Raw genomic sequence first — 19,814 nt, forward strand, 5'->3', positions numbered from 1 at the left:
ACACTATGACTATGGAGTTTGGGGAAATACCAACTCGGAAACCTCCACTTGATGCTACTCGGTCACATAGTGATGCCAAGCTTGGTACTGCATGATGATGTTGCTGAATTTCCTGATGATATCTTGTTGAAAGCAAACTCTTGCCTCCATTTCATTCAGGTATATGGTCTTGGAACATGTGTCCATATCACCTTGAAGCATGCATAGTGTTGTCCTGAGAGTGGTTGGACCACCAACATAATCCTACATGTTGTTTGAACTCAGCTGCAAGTCATCACTGGTGGCCTTGGGTATCACTTGCTCCATGTACCTGTCGACCTCTAGCCAGACTTGGTTCTTGTGCTTAGATTTGGTGGGGGGACCTACATATATTCGTTCTCTTCTTCATCTCCTAGTTGTTATGGCTCATCAACTTGTATTAGCATTGTTTCTCTATCATTCTGCCTTGCCTTTGATCTTCTTCATGTTTCTGCTTCTCAGCTCTTATTCTTCCTTGGACTCTCGTTCTTCTTACTACGATCTTAGTTCTGCTACATGCAAGCTCTACTATTTTCTCTTCCTCTACTATGTTGTCTGTGTCTTGTGCTTCCTTTCGCTTTTGCTATCAAATTTTCCCACATGAAGACTAAATGTGCTTTCTCTCTACAACTTTTTTCTCCCTTTATTAGGTTAACGACTTCCTCTATCCTTGATCTTGTACTGGCTTGCTTCCTTCTGCGATTGTTACTAGTTTTGCTGCCATGTTAGTGTTGACTGATTTTCTGTAAACAGTTGGGCATATACATATATTAGCACGTAAACTGATGCTTGGTCAACTGCTTCCCTGGTACTAATTTCATTGGTCACTTTTGAAGAAACACTCTTTGGTGCCATGGTACAATGAATACTGGAGAGAAGCGCTTCATGAGTGTGGTACCTGTGGGATAGAACAGACACTCATGGAAAGAAAACATTAGCTCTTACAAATCTAACTTTTCAAGATGATCAAGTAGCAACTAGGGCATCTGATGAGAGGAAATGCGTAGTTTTTAATGACAAGAGGTGATTGACTGTCTGTGGGAACTACGTATTGCACAATCTCGATAGTAAGTGTGGAAGCCTGTTGATTGGAACTGTGCAATGCATAATCCAGTCTGGGACAAGGCTTGGGAGAGACTGCGAATTGCACAGTCTCAGTGACCAAGTTGGGATAGTGGCTCCTGGAACTTAGCAGTGCGCAGTTGGAGCCAGCCCAGGACAACCTCTACGTAATTCTAGAAGCCAAGACAGAGGCGTTAAGCTGCCATATTGCGTAGTGCATGCAAGTGAATGAGAGAACCGGGCAGGGTGAGCCCAAATCTGTCCATGGAGAGTGTGTAAATAGGCAGATCTAATAGATGATGTAAGGATGAGTTCATATTTGACTAAAGTGTAGATATATGCATGTAAACCAAGTTCAATGATGGATCAAACTAAAGTAACAGGAGGCATGCGAAGGGAGTCGCCGAACGGCGACCGTTGGTGCAAAAACAAGAAAAATCACACAACACTTGAGAAAGGAAATCCATAAGTTGAAACAATGATTATACGAGTTAAAACAAGTTAAAATTATAGTTTTCGTTCAACAAAATGAGAATAACAATATTCTCGCAAGATAAACAAACCAAAGCGATAGAAAAAGCAGCAAAAGGCAATGAAAGAAAAAATCGTCCCTAAAAGAGATGACAATGCCCTGGAGGCACCTTGATCTCATGAGGAAGCTAGAGCTTGATGATCGAATGCATAAGTGAGCTCTAGAGGCATCCATTACATAGATTTGATCAAATGGATTTCATGATGTGTATGCTTGAGATTAAGGACAACAAAGAAAATTAGCAAAAACTTCTAAAGATGGAAATGTGTCACCTTTAGGAAGCTAATAATAGATTCCCTACTCCCTGGGGATTATTTTCCTCTTAGCTTCTTGATTTTTAGGAACCCTACCATGCAGTTCCCAGAAATATTGCACAGTCTTAGGGAGGATCGGGCAACTCTTTGGTTCGTGAATGGACAATTTCTGTGCACAGTATGTTCTCCACAATTTCTGGGCTGAGTGGCTTTGGGCTGCCTCTCAGGCTCTACACAATTTCCCAGCTAAAGGTAGGTTGTCAGTTGGCTCTACGTAATTCTATACTTGAGTGCTCATTATGGGTTTGGACTGCTCTGCACAGTTTCCCAGCTAAAGACAAGTTGTCTGCTGGGTCTACACAATTTTGGGGCCTAAGCTCAATGTTGGGCTGCAATGTTTATTTCGTGAGAGCAAGGATGGTTTCCCTCAAGGATTGCGTAGATCATTAAGGTAGTGCAAGAACTAGATTGCAACCAAGTCACGAGGTTATCTTGTGGTTAGACAACAAAGCAGGTAAGAAAACACAAGTTGTAAAGAGAAAGATAAATTCAAATGAAAACACAAGTACCTAAGTAGTGCAAGACAAGCTGCTAATATTTAAGGAGGGAGGCACTAAAATGAATCAAAGGAAAAATTTTGGAGGGTGGTTGTAGCCACTACAACAAGTTCCTACCTCGAAGAGATAGCACTCGAAATGGTTCCCTACATTGGCTGCAATCAACTGTAGAAGATCGATGGCAAAAGGGCTCCAAATACTCATTGTTGAAGGTAAAATGTGAAATAGTGACAATGAAAAGTCATTTTAAATATTTATGGTCATTTTCTCATTATTTTAATTCATTTTTAATATTTGGACCTGTATATGCTTCATTTTTACTATGAAACAGGTACGTTTACTCCTTCTTGTGTTGTTTTGAGCAAGTCGACAGTTGTTAGCATGCTTTTTATTATGTTTTTAACAAGTTACTTTGACCAAAGAGTATACTTTTATCTCTTTTTCAGACTCTATAAACCTATGAAAAAGGAACCCCCCTGGAGTCCTCTTTTAGCTCGTTTCAGACTCCCAAAATATGAAAAGATTTCCAAGCACTTGTCTTTTCGAACTCATAAAAGTAAATGAAAAGACATCTACTCAGTATAAGTTTAACCCTTTTTCGAACTGAGATAGACTAACTACGAAAAAGTAATACCTTAGTTGAACATGGCTAAGAGGTTCTCTTGGGTATTATTTTCTACCTTTTCAGACCTAAGGGACTACCTATGAAAAAGGACATCTAGAGTTCTCTTTTTCACCACTTTTTAAAACTATCTTAACATGAAAAATATGTCAAGTTTTACCTTCGCTAAACTCATAAAAATATCAAAAATCGATGGACTTGTCGATCATGATGGGGCCGAACCACTCCTTCTTAGGTTTCATTAAATATACTCGGAGGGATTCATCCAAAGGATGAACTTACAAATCAAGCATATGTTATCCTCCTCAAGCTTGTTAAAAAATAATGAGGCACTAACCAGTATGGTTGGGGAAATTGGAAAAACAAGTGATTCCATTTTGCTAATGGCAGCAAGTCGCTCTTGAACATGACACTCTTCCACTTCATCTCCATGTCTATTGGGTTGGGTAATCTACTTATCTTTTGGTTATCATACCATTTTCAGAGCGTCCATTTCGGTTTTGGGTCAATGTTGCCAACTCCATTTAGTGTTGTTGGTGTGTTCAAGAGAAGTCATTTAGTTGATCTCTGCTACAATAACTATTAAGCCTTCATTTCATATATGCTTTTCCTGATCCAGTTCCATGTCAGCATCATTCTGATCATTCTGCCTCAATCATGATACTCGTTTTGTGTCGTTGATGGGGGATACATCAAGGCCCTCCTATGACGAGTCACTTCATGTTAACATCAGCACATCATCTAAGAAGTTGAATTAGAAACACACTTTTGGTACCTTGGTTCTTGCATACATCAATGGAAATGTTCTTCGCTCTCGGCGATAGGTTTACATCAATGGAATTTGACCGAAATATTTTGTGTGCTGTTCGACATCAAGGCATTCATACACACCATATGGAATGTACTATAGTACCTTGAGATCCATTAACATCATCGGTCATTTATCTTGCATCTGTTAACGACTTACATCAGTAGCCAGTAATCAGATGGTGTCTACCATGTTCGACTCAATCTCATTGATTCACATGGTTATACTTGTACATTAGTTGTTCATGTGGACAAGATAGAAGACCCTGGATCTAATTTCTTCCATCTAGGCTGCGATTTCAGGAGTTATACAAAGACCACAATGTATGATGGTTGTGATCATATAGAAATTCATCCATTCATGGGTCCACCAGTTTCATCTGTGGACACGTCTTTTGATCATTGTACATGTTATGTTAGATTACTAGCTAAGTATGGGTATGTCTACCTCAACAAACAAAGATGTCATGTTGTAAATGTATTGTAACAGACGAAGCTCATCAGTTGTCCTTGATCCTGACTTGTCACATGGTAAAGCGCATCAGCCATCAGTCATCATTTCTGACTTTTTTCTTTATGGGGCATTCTATTATAGGCCATTTTGTCACATCTGATCAGTGATCCTCCTAATGGGATCAATCAACATATATTCCCTCTTGTCACCATCTTGCATAAAGCCCTAAGCATGTTCCCTTCATCCCCCAGAATTTTATCCCTAAACTACATCATTTGAGCTAGTTTTAGGACCAATGCTCCATGTTTGCCTACTCGGGCACGATCACCTATACATTACTCCATTGTGGCCTATGTTGGTCACCAGAAGGTTGCTCCCCTTTGCACTTGTGTTGGTTCTATAAATACGAGATAATTATCGAGATTTTGGAAGCTTCCCCTTCTAGGAGTTTCCAGAACTTGTTTCAACTACTTACCTTGGATAAAACATTCAAATCCTCTCCTTCCATACTTTGTATTTTTCACCACTTATCCTTTGATCCTATCCCTCTATCAAAGGTGGATCTCAAACCCTATATTGGTAATTGGATAAGAACTCCCAACTTACCCTACTTCTCTATATATTCCTATCCTTTTATGTGGTTGGGAGTTGGATTTTGGAGAGTTATTTTTCCCTTATGCTGCTATAGTGAGTGGTCATCATCTCATGAATTTAGTTTTATTGGAGGTGCATATTGTGACAAGGAAAGGACAAGTCAACAACTTGGAGGATCTCTTCCATAATATCAACTGCTACTTATGGTTATAATCTGCTTCCATCTATATTAACGCAAATAATTCATTGTTTTCCTATATGTGATGTTGTTATTTCATATATTTCAATACCATGTTGATCTATTGAGTGAAGTACTTATATGATACTCCATAGATCTCGTAGTTTCTTGGCTTCTATTATCTAACTGTGCAGGGTCTAATTTTGGCATTTCGAGCTGGAATTGTAGCTTTCAAGCTAAAGAAGGAATTAAGTGTGCGAAGGATTCTAGGTAGGCCTCACTTTATCATCTATTTAATTTAAGGAAAATCATTTTGTTCCTTGTGTCTCTGTTGTTCTAGGTTCGCCACTAAACTAGGGTAGATACTTTTGTCCACAATCGTAAAACCTATATAATAGCTTCCAACCTAACATTCCAGAATGTAGAAATTTCCACTGTAGATCAACAAATTATGCAATATACTAAAACACAATACAAGATCTACTTCTACAACACTTTTTGGAAGCTTAATCAATTTGAGCACGATCAATGAAAACACATATAACTGAGAATGAGAAGCAATCACACATAACACAGAAGAAATAACCCGGAGAAAGCATTAGCCTAAAACCCCAACTCTACATTATCATACAAGTGGAAATATAGTCTAGATTACAAAAAGAATCAGCTCCCAAGCTATCATGCTCTCTCTGCAATCGCTCTGCTGCTCATAGACAGTCAAAGGCCTCTCTCAAACCTTCTCCTCTGCCCTCCAAGCCTCTTATTTCTTTGCACAATTTTCCTTCGGGTCCAGTGCAGCCACTTGTGTGAATTGGCCTCTTCACACACTCACTAACCTTTGATCTAACTGTGAAATCCTAAAGGAGATAAATCCTTCTGTATGGATGAGTTGCATTTATAGGAAAAATTCATCCAACTAATTTTACATTGTCCCTCCTCTGATCTCAACTGGGTCTCTCTCTAAATTGACATGCATGAGTTATTTATGAGAGAATATTCAGTTATCTGAAGTGCAACAGTTACATGCATGCAAGCATTAACTAACTAAACTCACAATTAATTCAAAAAACTGTTTGAATTAATCTAACTGATCTTGACTCAGTTAACTAAGCCAACTAATTACAACTCAATATTACAACTCATCCTTATCTCTTTAACTAATGGATAAATTCCTCAATCAATGGAGAAACGGTTGCATGCCCCCACATAGACTTCATGTTTTATTTTCCTTAACTAATTAAATCAAGATGAATTAATTAATTATTTTAAAAATAGCTACTAAGATCAAATTCGAATTTTACTTCTCTATTTTAGTTTAGGGACTGACTAAAATAGGAATCTATCCTGAACTGCTAAAAATAGCAATGTTATTTTTGGCACTTCCATTTTTCATTCCTTGTTGCTCAGTCCAGCATTGGTACCTGAATTGCTATTTATAGTAGTTCTATTTTTAGCACTTCTATTTTTAGCATTTATTGTTTCCATTTTCAACACTCCCTCTCAACAAGAAAGGCTTCAACTCGAACCCAATCCTAAAATTTGGAATGTTCTGCATGCAACACTTCTTCCAAGTGTGGATGCTCCAACAACTCTAGAAACAAAAAAAACTCTGAACTGACCTCTCTATTGGGCAATAAACATACTCTGATGCTGAAGCTCCCTCTGCCACTGACAAGTGCTCTCTCTGACCTTTGAGCTACTACAACATCTCCATGCATCTTGCACTGTTTCACACCTCTCTATGCCATCCTACACTAGTGCAACACTCCTGTGCCTCTCACATTGCTGCAGCCTGCTATCTCTATACAGTCTTGGGACTCCTGCACTGTAGCTCTCTCTGCTGCTCCATCCACATCTGTCTCTACCCACTCATTCAATCCTACTACTCCTCATCGGGGCTCCTATAGAAAAGTTGAATCAAAGAGGTTGGGTACCTCAAGGATCTTGCCCCTATTCCAGCCTTCTTGTGATGATCACTCCACATCGCCCCACCTCCTCCCTGGAGGTATGGATGCATGTGATCTCTCTGCCCACCTGACTCGAAATTTCCCCCTACTGGAGGTCTCTGCATGAGTATATGTCTCTACTTAATCTCCTCTCAACTTCTCTAGTTGTGGCTGCTCCACAACCTCTTGAAGTTGCTTCACCAATCATGGCTCCTCCACAATCGTCTGAGAATTCTTCTAGCACTTCACGTTGAGAGGTAATGTACTCTCCCTCTCAACCACTAAGTCTCCATCAATTTCCTTGCTCCTCAAGGCTTTGCATGCACCTTGAACCTTAAGAGCATACAGGTTCTTGACCTGTGAACCGATCTACTTCACCTGTATAGTGATGATGTGTCTAAGGAAAACCTTTCCCTTACTGAAGACTACATCATAGCCTCTGTCTTCTAGCATCCCGACCGACACCAAATTTCTCTTCAGTCCTGGTACATACTTGACATCGGTCAAGGTAATGCGAGCTCCATGCTCCCTTTGAAAATTAACCGTGCCTACACCAGAGACACTATACTTTTCATTATTACCCATCGCTATGAGTATCTGGAGATATTTCTCCTCCAAAGTACTGAACAAAATCTTGTCGTCAGTCATGTGGAAAGCAGCTCCACTGTCAAGAAACCAACCACTTCCCACCATGGATGAAACCATGCATGCGAACAGTGTGAAATCCAACTCAAAATGTGAGGCCAGTGCCTCACCTTCTGATCCTTCCACAGATCCCTTCTTGGATTTCCTCAGTGGACAATTTGTAGCAAAATGGACCACCTCATGACAACGAAAGCATCGCACTTTCAATTTGTCAAACTTCTTCCCACCATGGGAAGAACTGGATTGGGAAAGAGAATCATTCTCTTTCTCCTTCTTCGCCTTACTCGCTAAGGTGCAGTTTTCTTCATCCTCCATGGATGAAGAACCATCTATGGTGCTTCTTCTTATCTCCTCCTCCATCAAATCCAACCAAAGTCATTCCTAATTTGGCAATTTCTCTCTTCCATTAACCAAGTCCTGGTAGTTATGCCAGCTCTTAAGAAGACCGAGGAGTGCAAGACTCACTATGTCATCATCAGTTGTCGCGATTCCTACATTTCCAAGCTCATCCCTGCATGTGGTGACCTTGTTCAGATATGTAGAGATCGTGTCGCCCTTTTCACACTTGATCTTCCGAAGCTTGTCTTTCAGTGCCAGCTTCCTCTAATCGCTGCTATTCTAATATAGATTTTTCAATGCTTTCCACATTGAAAATGGTTTCTCCTTCCCATGGAGACTTAAGACTATGTGATCTTGAACTCTTTCCAGAAGGATTTTCCTTTCTCTAGCCACATATTTCTTCCATTCAGCCAATTCAGCAGCACCAGTCGCCTTGGGGACTTCTTGATCAATGAAGTCCTTTAGACCGTTATCCTCTAGTACTACTTCCATGTGATCCTTCCAGGCTATATAATTCAAAATGCCATCAAGGGCATATTCAAGTCTTAAACCACTAAATGCCATAGGTGAAATAGAGATGTGATAAGAACTCGATTTCTATATTCAGGAATCACAAACTTAAAACTTCTCCCTTCTTGTATATTGTTCTTCCTTGATCACCTTTGCTTTGATACCATGTAGAAATTCCCACTGTAGATAAACAGATTATGCAATATACTAAAACACAATACAAGATCTACTTCTACAACACTTTGAGGAAGCTTAATCAATTTGAGCACGATCAAGAGAACACATATAACTGAGAATGAGAAGCAATCACACATAACACATAAGAAATAACCCGGGGAAATCCTCAGCGTAAAACCCCAACTCAGTATTATCATACAAGTGGAAATATAGTCTGGATTACAAAGAGAATCATCTCACAAGCTATCCTACTCTCTCTGCAATCCCTCTGCTACTCATAGATAGTCAAAGGCCTCTCTCAAACCTTCTCCTCTGCCCTCCAAGCCTCCTATTTCTTTGTGCAATTTTCCTTCGAGTCCAGTGCAGCCACTTCTGTGAATTGGCCTCTTCACACACTCACTAACCTCTTATCTAATTGCGCAATCCTAAAGGAGATAAACCCTTCTGTATGGATGAGTTTCATTTATAGGAAAAATTCATCCAACTGATAGTATATTGTCCCTCCTCTGATCTCAACTGGGTCTCTCTCTTAACTGACATGCATGAGTTGTTTATGAGAGAATATTCAGTTATCTGAAGTGCAAGAATTACATGCATGCAAGCATTAACTAACTGAACTCACAATTAATTCAACAAACTGTTTGAATTAATCTAACTGGACTTGACTCAGTTAACTAAGCCAACTAATTACAACTCAATATTACAACTCATCCTTATCTCTTTAACTGATGGATAAATTCCTCAAGCAATGGAGAAACTATTGCATGTCCCCACATAGACTTCATGTTTGATTTTCCTTAACTAATTAACTCAAGATGAATTAATTAATTATTTTACAAACAGCTGCTAAGATCAAATTCGAATTTTACTTCTCTATTTTAGTTTAGGGATTGACTAAAATAGGAATCTATCCTAAACTGCTAAAAATAGCAATGTTATTTTTAGCACTTCTATTTTTAGCATTTATTGTTTCCATTTTCAACACAGAAGTCCTAGTTTTCCCCATCAAAGACTGGTGTCTTTCTTGAGTAATAATCTTGAATCTATTTCCTAGACATAATTCCCTATCAATCTACCTTCTAGTGGTGAGACTGTTCCTGAAGGAACTTTCTTTGATACCAATTATTGGAATAAGGAATGATGGAGGGGGGGGGGGGGGGGGGTAGGGTTGAATCAGTAATAATGAGGTTCTTAAAACTTTTTATGAATATTTCTTTAGTTATTTTCCTCTATTGTCTGTTACTTATGAGAGCATTCATACATAATGAAAATGAGCATAAATATGAGACATTCATATGTAGATACAATCCATCACATGAGTGACATACACATATTGACACTAGTATTTTCACGTGGAAACCCAAATGGAAAACACCACCAATATATTTGTTGTTATGATGTAAATTAAGAACCTACTTAATTAAATCATTTTGTTTGTGAGCACCCACTCACAAGAGGCACCGACCCCCTTAGGATAGCAAGAACCTACTTTCCAAGAGGCACCAACCTCTTATGAATTCATGCCACCACCTTCTTTTTCCACTGTTATGCTTTTCATACAATTTTAAAACTAAAAACTAAGGCAAATGCATATACAAAGAAATACCAATTTGGTTTTATTGTAGAACATTCTTCTCTCAGTTCTCTACTGCTCCACAGGCTCTCTCGACCTCACACAACAACACACTATCCTCTGCTCACCACTGCATATACTCTTCTCTCGGCCTTCTCTCGCATAGGCTCTCTGTAGCACTTTTCTTCAGTTCAACACTTGGCCTAGTTACACTTCTCTCTCTCATATCCACACTCTTCAACACATACCCAAAAATGCTCTCTTCCCCACTTTGCTCAATGAAAATCACTAGTTTTGTTCATCTGCTGCAAACTTCTCAATGTTCCTCTGTTTCCTATTGCTACACTTCTCAAGTGTACCTCTGCATTGCTCCTCCATGCTGCTATTGCGTCTAATGCTACAATTTTGCTACTCCATTTAAATGCAAGCATGGGATCCTTAGCGCTTTACAAACTCTCTGTGTGATTCTTAATGTTGATAATTCAATCTCTGTCCACCTGCACAATCTAACAACTCTTTTCATCTCCGATTCATAGCAGACATAAATATTGACACGTACTTCAAAATGGGTTATTTATTCCTCATTTAAGTCTATAATGCATGCACGAGAGATCATAGATGGCTTTCTTTCAGCATTGAAACAAGCCCAACAGTTCTTCTCTATGAATCGATGTCCTCAATGTCTTGACATAGTGATCTCTTCATATGCCATTAAATCCTTTAAACAACTCCTCCAACTTACATTCAATCTCTAGTTGTTGACTCATTCATCCTTTACTATTTGTACTATTGTATCAAAGCTCCACTCTTTGTAACTTTTAGTAAAACAAAGTTACGATATCTCACAATGTTAATGAATTTAACACCTTAGAGCTTAGCCCTTATTGCTTGTTATTTCATATGATCGCTTCCTGTGACCACCGGTATAGTCCCTGGGTGCTGCAATATCAGAGAGATCATATCTCGCAACTTTTATTCAAATGATGTTACAAGGTCATGAGGTTTCAAGCTCCTTTTGCTTGGATCTTTCCTATTTTTCCTCCATGAGATTGTGCATTATGACCAATAGCTTAGCTTTTGGGTGCTAAGGCCTTCATTTCCTTACTGGCAAACCCTGTTGAGCATCCAGGCCTACTATCAAATTACAACCTGAGATCTTCAATCTGCCAGGGAGCACCAGAGCCGCATGTCCAAAAATAAACATCCAAGCCAATCAGACTTCAAGGATTTCGCTTACTTGATTACGGCAACAACTTGCAAGCATAAGCCTTTAGGTAATGGGCACAACAAGGATGAAAGTGTATTACCTCAGTGATTACACATGAACATGCCCATTGTCTATTTCTTCCTTGTCTGTAATTGTACTTCCTCCATTCTAATGGATGGATCATGGAACAAAGCCACCATTCCATTTTCTTGCGTAATCATGTAGATAGCTTCAAATTCATGTAGGTTGTTTATGGATGGTTGACACTAATCCAGCTGTCAATGGCCTGAACTGGACATTTTCGTGAAAATGACAATGAGCTTCCTGGCACACGGTCGTCGACACCTGGGTGACGAATAGTTAAGATTGAAATTTGCATGTCTCATCAGATTAGGTTTAGCGTGAGATCAAAGAAAACTTTAAATGCATTCATCTCTGACCCTCCACTGAGTACAAACCAGTAGAAAATGATAATCAGATTAGGTTTAGCGTGAGATCAAAGAAAACTTCAAATGCATTCATCTCCAACCCTCCACTGAGTACAAACCAATAGAAAATGATAATGGTAGATCTAGATTAAATTTACACATATCATTCATTTGGGCAGAGCTACATATGGTAGTTGAGAGAGTTACTCCTATGAGGTACTAGCATATGCTAGATGAGAGAGTTACTACTATTACTTAATAGGCTAGTAGGCAGTCAGAGGAGCATGAGCATTTAAATAGCATTAAATCCAAACTGTTTAGTGGTACCAAGCCCCCACTCTCATGAAAAATAGATATCAAAGAAAAATAGATATCACAGTTTTTGATAGTTTAGCTTTGAAATTAGACGTCAAAACGATGGGTTGCAACTGTATAAGACACGTCAAAACTGATGCGAAAAATTTTCCAGTCACCATCAAATACGTTCCGAAACTCAAAATACGTCCTACAGGATGTCAAATTCCGGGCCTACTCAAAATGATGAAATGACATTACAGGAGTCCTCTATGGAATTAGCATAAAAAACTAGCACCTGTAGAGTCCCTGGGAGTGATTAACGACAGCCATTCCTCCATCAACAACGACGTTATGCCCGCTAACATTCTTAGCTTCATCGCTGGCCAAATACACCGCAGCCTCTGCAATATCCTCCACTTTAAGTGTCACTCCCTCTAGGTTGGCAAGGCTGTTGAAGAAGGACTCTACTGAGCTCTCATTGTCCCTTTTAAGCACTGGATTGCAGGAGAGGTAGCCACGCCATGACGGGAGACAATGTTGACTCTAATGCCATACTTCCCACAACATTTTTTTTTCATTGCCAGAAGATATTTTGATCTGCTTGGAAATCTCTTGCCTGAAGATGCTCTTAACATGGATACATAGTCAAGAGAATTATCATTGGTAATGGACTTGGGGAGCTAATTATTTTTTAAGTCATGGACTTATTTATTAAAGTTTTTTATTTCAATTTAACATGGATGAGTATCTGTTTCACTGTTTTTTTTAATCCATTGTTTAGATAGTATATTACATAGTTTCTTAGGTTGTATTGATTTTTAATAAATTTAAAAAATTAGATTGGTGCCATGGTTCACTGTTTATCAATTTCCTAGGGATTTGAGATTATTCCAATATCAATAAGTTCATATTCTAATTACACCGGGAAATTAATATATAAACAAATTTTATTTAGAAAAATGGTTCATTTTACAATAAGATGTGTTATTCTTTTTTTCTCAAATTAAATTAGATTCGTGATTCGTGACATGTCACGACCCACCAATTTCCTAGGGATTTGAGATTCTAATATGTTCATACTCTAATTAGATACAAAAAAAATATATAACCAAATTTTATTTAGCAAAATGATCCATTTTCCAGTAAGATGTGTAATTCCTTTTTGTCTTAAGTTAAAGTTGACACATAACTTTTTTATACATGGTTAATGAGCTAAATATATTCATTGGTAAGACATTTTTCCTATTGCAATAGTTTTTTGTTATATTTATAAAAGAGTTCGGCTATATCAACCACATTAATAGTTTTAATGTAGTTGTACTAGTCATAGCATAGCAGCAGTTTTTTTGTCATTCACAACGTTTTTATTTGGCAGTCAAAACTTTTGTTGCAATAGTTTTTTTTGTTATACTTATAAAAGCATTTTGCTATATCAACCACATTAATATTTTTAATGTAGTTGTACTAGTTATAGCATAGAAGCATTTTTATTGTCATTCACAACCTTTTTATTCCACAGTCAAAAACTTTTGTTGCAATAATTTTTTTGTTATACTTATAAAAGCATTCGGCTATATCAACCACATTAATATTTTTAATGTAGTTGTACTAGTTATAGCATAGAAGCACTTTTTTTGTCATTCACAACCTTTTTATTCCACAGTCAAAAACTTTTTTTGCAATAGTTTTTTTTGTTATACTTATAAAAGCATTCGGCTATATCAACCACATTAATATTTTTAATGTGGTTGTACATAGAAGCAGTTTTTTTGTCATTCACAACTCAGTCAAAAACCTAAATCGTTAGTAGGCTTCGTATTAGAAAAATGCTTTGTACACTGAGGCTACAAATTCTTTAAAAAATTATTTTTAGGGGTGATAGCTTTTTTCCAAAAAAATTGATCATATAAATTATTTTTTATGGTGAAAATACATTCAGCACCTCAAAAACCCTTGAGCCCCCAACATCTTGAAGTCTAACAGTTATAACCAAAATTTCCCAAAAATTTAACTAGATTTTAACAAAAAAATCTCGTCTAAATTTTTAATATTTTCCAAACCCATGTATGGCGTGGATAAACTACTCTCTTAAAAAAAACAAAGGCACGCCTCATTCAGAAGAGCCGGAAAAGCCGGCCGTCAAGGTCTCCTTCAACTTTTGAAACCATGATCAATATTTCTCTGTCAGTCACATAATCAACAGAAAAAGGAAGCATGACAGGCTGCCGCCGGGACTCGCGGGACGAACCTTATGTTGATGAGGTTAACGACTTTCAAGTCTTCAGAGACGTTTTTCTTAAATTATATTATACATTGCGTGACTCTGCGGTCCGGATCGTCAGATTATCCTATTTCCGGATGTTAAGGCCCTCTTCGTCAATGAAAAAAATAGAAATACATTTTTTTGCGGATGATTTTGACTTAAAGTGGATTGACCAACCCATACGGAAATTGCGTTAAAATCAGATTATTTTGGAGGGGTGATTTTTGGATAAATTTTTAAATTAATTAGGTTCATATAAAAAAACATACACCCTTTAAATATTATAAAAAAATTTTACAAAATTATATTTATATTTTTATATAAAAATACTATTTAAATGAAATGATTTAATCATATTATTTAAATAAAATAAAAAACATCAAAATCTCACTTATAAATGAAGTCACCAAATTTTAACTCCAAAAAGTAAATTAACACAAATAAATTTGCCCAGTGAACCATTTTAAATCAATATTAGAAAGAAAGAAAGAAAGAAAATATTTTAACGTGGGTAAAGATAATCTATGAGAAATATTATGTAAATTTTAAATAAAATACAAAGCATCAAAATCTCACTAATATCATATCATCAAATTCCAACCTAATAATAAAAAAATTAGATTACCTGATTTTAATTAATAGGTAAAGAATTCTAAATTCACAAGAATGGATATCATATATTTTACTATTTATATTTGTTGTTAATAATTAAAAATGATTATCTTAATGAATTGAGGCTTCTATGATCCATAATAGTTGTAAGCAGAACTTCGGCCAAAATCACACGAGGAAAGACCTTTCTCGACGCGTTTCGAACCAACTAGTGTGGTTCATAGTCAGGACAAGTTGTTTCTGTTCATATTTCCGAAATTCGATGTTAAATCGTTAAATTGTGTGTTGATTATAAATCGCATAATTGATCTAATTAATTGTATGTTTTAATTTCGGGGTTGTTACATATGATATCAGAGCAAGTTTGACTTTAGGTGATCTCTAAGTATAAGTTTAACAAAAATACAAAAAAATAATAATACTTAAACATGTGTATGAATAATTTTTCTTCCAATAACAAAGATGAATTTAGTGAAAGTGAAATAAAAGAAAAATACAAATTTTAAACTTTTTGTGTTAGAGGCATTCAAGGTAATGTATATATATGTAATTTTAAAATAAACAGTTATTGTATAAATTATTAAATAGATATCATTTCTTTGTTTTAAGAAAGTAGAAAAACTTTTTAGTTGAACTATTAAATAGAGAAAAAACACTATTTCTTTGCATGTATACACACTCTACAATATCTGCATAAAATATAGAGTACGAATAACATGTACTTCAAGGTAAGGGAATGATGGAACCACTCAAATTTTAGCTCTATGGGTTAAGATATCCTATAAATGGTGAAGATACAGTAAGATGAACCGTTTGTTTATTTTTCTCTTCAAAGAAACCTTAAAAGGAAAGGAAGATGTAGTGAATCCGAGTGCCTTAGCTCAAACGTATTGATAGTTTCATATCGATACATGTAATTTTTATTATGGGTATTTTACATTATAAATTATAACTTTTCAACAGTGAGAATTGGTTAGATAATGTAATCAGAAAATCGTTTCAACGGTGAGAATCCGCTAGATAATGTAATGTAAATATCGTTTTCTCAGAAGATGTCAGAAGATGTAATGTAATGTAAATATTATTTTTTTTCAGTGAGGGAGAAGCACTTTTGCTGAAGAATCATCATACAACATATATTGCTAAAGCTAGTAGATTTACATATATCGTCAATACAAATATCGCCGTAGTGTAATAAGCAAATTTACATATATCGCCATAGCGTGTAGAGATACATCATCACCAAATCAAATGTGCTGCAACATCACGCAGCTCCCACAAAATTCGAACATGCAAACATGGTTGGGAGTGCGAAAACCAACCGCCCCAACCAACACATCATACACTCATGTGCAATGTAATGTAAATATCATTATCGGCGAGTATTAGCATTTACAACAAATTTTCTAAACTTGTTTAAATTCTTAAAAGCAAGGACCTAAAGATGACACATTCATCGTATGAACAATGACTCAGAAAAATCTTGCGTGGCTGCATGAGGAAAAGAGAAAACTAAAAAAAATATTTTACTTCGATTGTGACGTGAAAACTGAAGAGGTCGCCCACAAGGACATCGACGACTGCAGAAAGCTATTTAATTTATATTTAATTTAATTATTAAAATAAAAAGAGCTAAAATAAAATATGTAAATATAAATCTATTAATTAGCTCGAGATATTAATCCACTGACTTCGGAGGAAACACTAAAATATATGTAACTTAAGATACGAAGATATTAATGGTTCAATCCTGAGTGGCGACTTACATGATCCTCATCAATTAAGTTAACAAACTATTCAACATTCAATATTAGTTTATAAAAGATGAATACAAGATTAAAGATGGCATCATTACGATGTATGGACGAATTTCCGTGAAGGTTCAACTATTTTAAAACAATATGCATAATTTTTTCAGAATGGGAGGGGCTAGTTCCGATAGGAAGCGATATGGGGTTTTCTTTTTTTACATATACATATCAGACACGCTAACAATTGTCACATTCGTCACATTACCGGAATACAATCGCAATGGAACAACATAGGCTGCAGCGCAGCAACAGCATGGAGGATCGAACGCGAGCAGGTGCGAGTTAGCCGACTGCCCCGACTGCGGGATCGTGCACTCATGTTAATTTCATTGCATTTAGGTGTTAGAAATATTGATTACATGATTGTATATTTAGATGTTTATAACTAAAGGTTTAATATAGATAGTTGCACTTATAAATTAAAATAATTTAGATAATAAGTGGTGATTAAAATTTTTGATTAAATAAATATTTATGTAATTAATGGATTTTCCAATTGTTGTGTCATTTTTTTTATATTCTTTTGAATATAATAATGATGTTTTTATTTTTATAATTTCTACATCATTTTAAAATTAAAATTTTATAATTATATATAAAAGTCCAGTTATCTAAACTAGTTTCCATCATTGATCTTGGAGTTTAGTCCAAGTTTTTATAATATAAATAAATTTATTTATTTAAGGGTTTATTGTCTTTTATATATTTATATGCATGTGGTTTATGTATGAGGAAAATTGATGAGAAATATTTTCATTTGCATGATATGATTGTATATATAAAAAAAAATACTAGTAAATTTAATTTTATTATATGAGAAAATTATAAAAGTTTAAATGATATATTAACTTGATAGTATGATATTTGATCATTATGTCATTATTGAATTGGATAGGTGGTTGAGGTTAGTGCACACCTATTGTAAAACATAGGGATATACTGATATGTCCAAAACAAAAGAAGAAGAAGAAAAATGACACCTTTATATATGCTCCTATAGCATGATGATTTTCGTAAAGGTGATAATGAAATTATGGTGGTAGAGGAGTAGTAACAACATTTCCAAGTGTAACAATTTTATGCATTTAAGATAGGAGGAAAAGAAACCATAATAATATTCCCATCTTTGAAGCTAGTAGAAATGGGATATTAGGAAACTAAGACTATTGGAGAAAATAAAAATATATCTATGAATATTTGGTATGAGGAAGTGAAGGAGTGATTATATCAAGAAAAAAAGTTATCTTAAGGATACGAATGAGTGGATTTATCAACATGATTGGTAACGATCAAAGTGATGAGCTATATAATTTAGAAGTGTCAAGGTATGAACTTGTGAGCACTTTTATTTGGTGACAAATGACAAGTGATAAAATAGGAAATGTTTCAAGGATAATGATTGTTTAACTGTTGGAAAAAGAAATACGGTATGTAGACTAATGAGAAAACACCGAGCATGAAGCCGAGGAAGAAATACAGTTGGAAATCCTATAATGATGCTTTGAGAAGGATTACACATCAATTGACAAAAGAAGTGAGAATCAACTAATAAAGGGTGTACTTGAATAAATGTCACTTCGAGTGGAATGATGATCTATTGTTACTTCATATAAAATAACTTATTAGTGTGACATTAGTATTGGAAGAAGTTATTTCCAAACACAGTAGGCATACCAAATCTTTCATGGATGAAAATGGTGGTAGTGGTTCCAATCATTTCAAATTCTAAACTAAAGATTTAACAAGTGATAATTAAAGTGGAAGAATCCCTAGTCAACTTGAAGATGAGTGAATCTATGATAAAAGAGATCAAGAGGGAACTTGATGAGATAAGAAAATATTTTAGAATGAACAATGACAATTATGTGAGTGATGGCTAGATCACCAGGGGACAACAAACTATCATGCAGGTGGATTAAGCATGACATGAGGCTTAAATAAGGATGACCTAGGTTATGTGTCCCATTTGAATAAGAAAACTATGTATAGTGTTCATGGAATTTTAACTTAATATTAATGATTTAAATGATTGTACAAATAGTAATATCTTAACAATGAATTTCACGAAAATTTCCTTAGGGAAGGAAGAATATTTGACGAGAGAATAAGGCTCAAGATGATGAGGCTCATTCGAAATTTAACGATGTACTTAGATGTGTATGCTTATGGTGTAAATGGTCAACTTCCTAATAGAAAGCACAAGATATGGTTATTGAAAAGTAATTGGTATCTTGATAAAAACATGACACTAATAGTACTGATGAAATAACATATATCCTAGATGGATGTTGGATAATCTTATTTCATAGTTGGTATTCAATGTTTATACAAGCAAATGAAATTGATTTTCTGATGAATCGTGATAAGAATGTTTACAGTGTATTATTCTATATTTGATAAGTATTGAGATTATTCTTAGATTAATGATGTTTCATGATATAATGGTATGAGAATAATGATGCACATGTGGTTCTTATTCATTTAGTTTGATATGATAATGATGTTGTATGTTCATGATGGATATAATGTGGCATAGGGATTATGATGTTGTGGTATGAGGTATATTGACATGTGGTTCATTTATTTGATGTCATGATATGTCTTTGACGTTCATATTTTGATGTTATAACTTATGAGGATATTATGATGTGAAGCATGTGGTAATTGCATGCATAAGCATGCAATTTTTTATTATTCAAAAATGGTGATTTACAATAATGTGATGTTATCATGATGGCATGCAAAAGTTGGAATCTTGTTTATTTTCTATGATGTTATGATTATAACTAATGCATTGGATGTATGTTGAGATGTGGTGATTGACAGGAAATCCACAAATGGGCCGAGAGGGCTGGTTTATTTGATGATTTCGTAGGAGCCCATACCTGTAAGGGAAAATATGTAACACCATATGGGCTAGAGACATAC

Source organism: Pinus tabuliformis, chromosome X (genome assembly GCF_031772625.1).
Source record: "Pinus tabuliformis cultivar Carrire ecotype Pingquan chromosome X, CPIR1, whole genome shotgun sequence".
Taxonomy (NCBI): Eukaryota; Viridiplantae; Streptophyta; class Pinopsida; order Pinales; family Pinaceae; genus Pinus; species Pinus tabuliformis.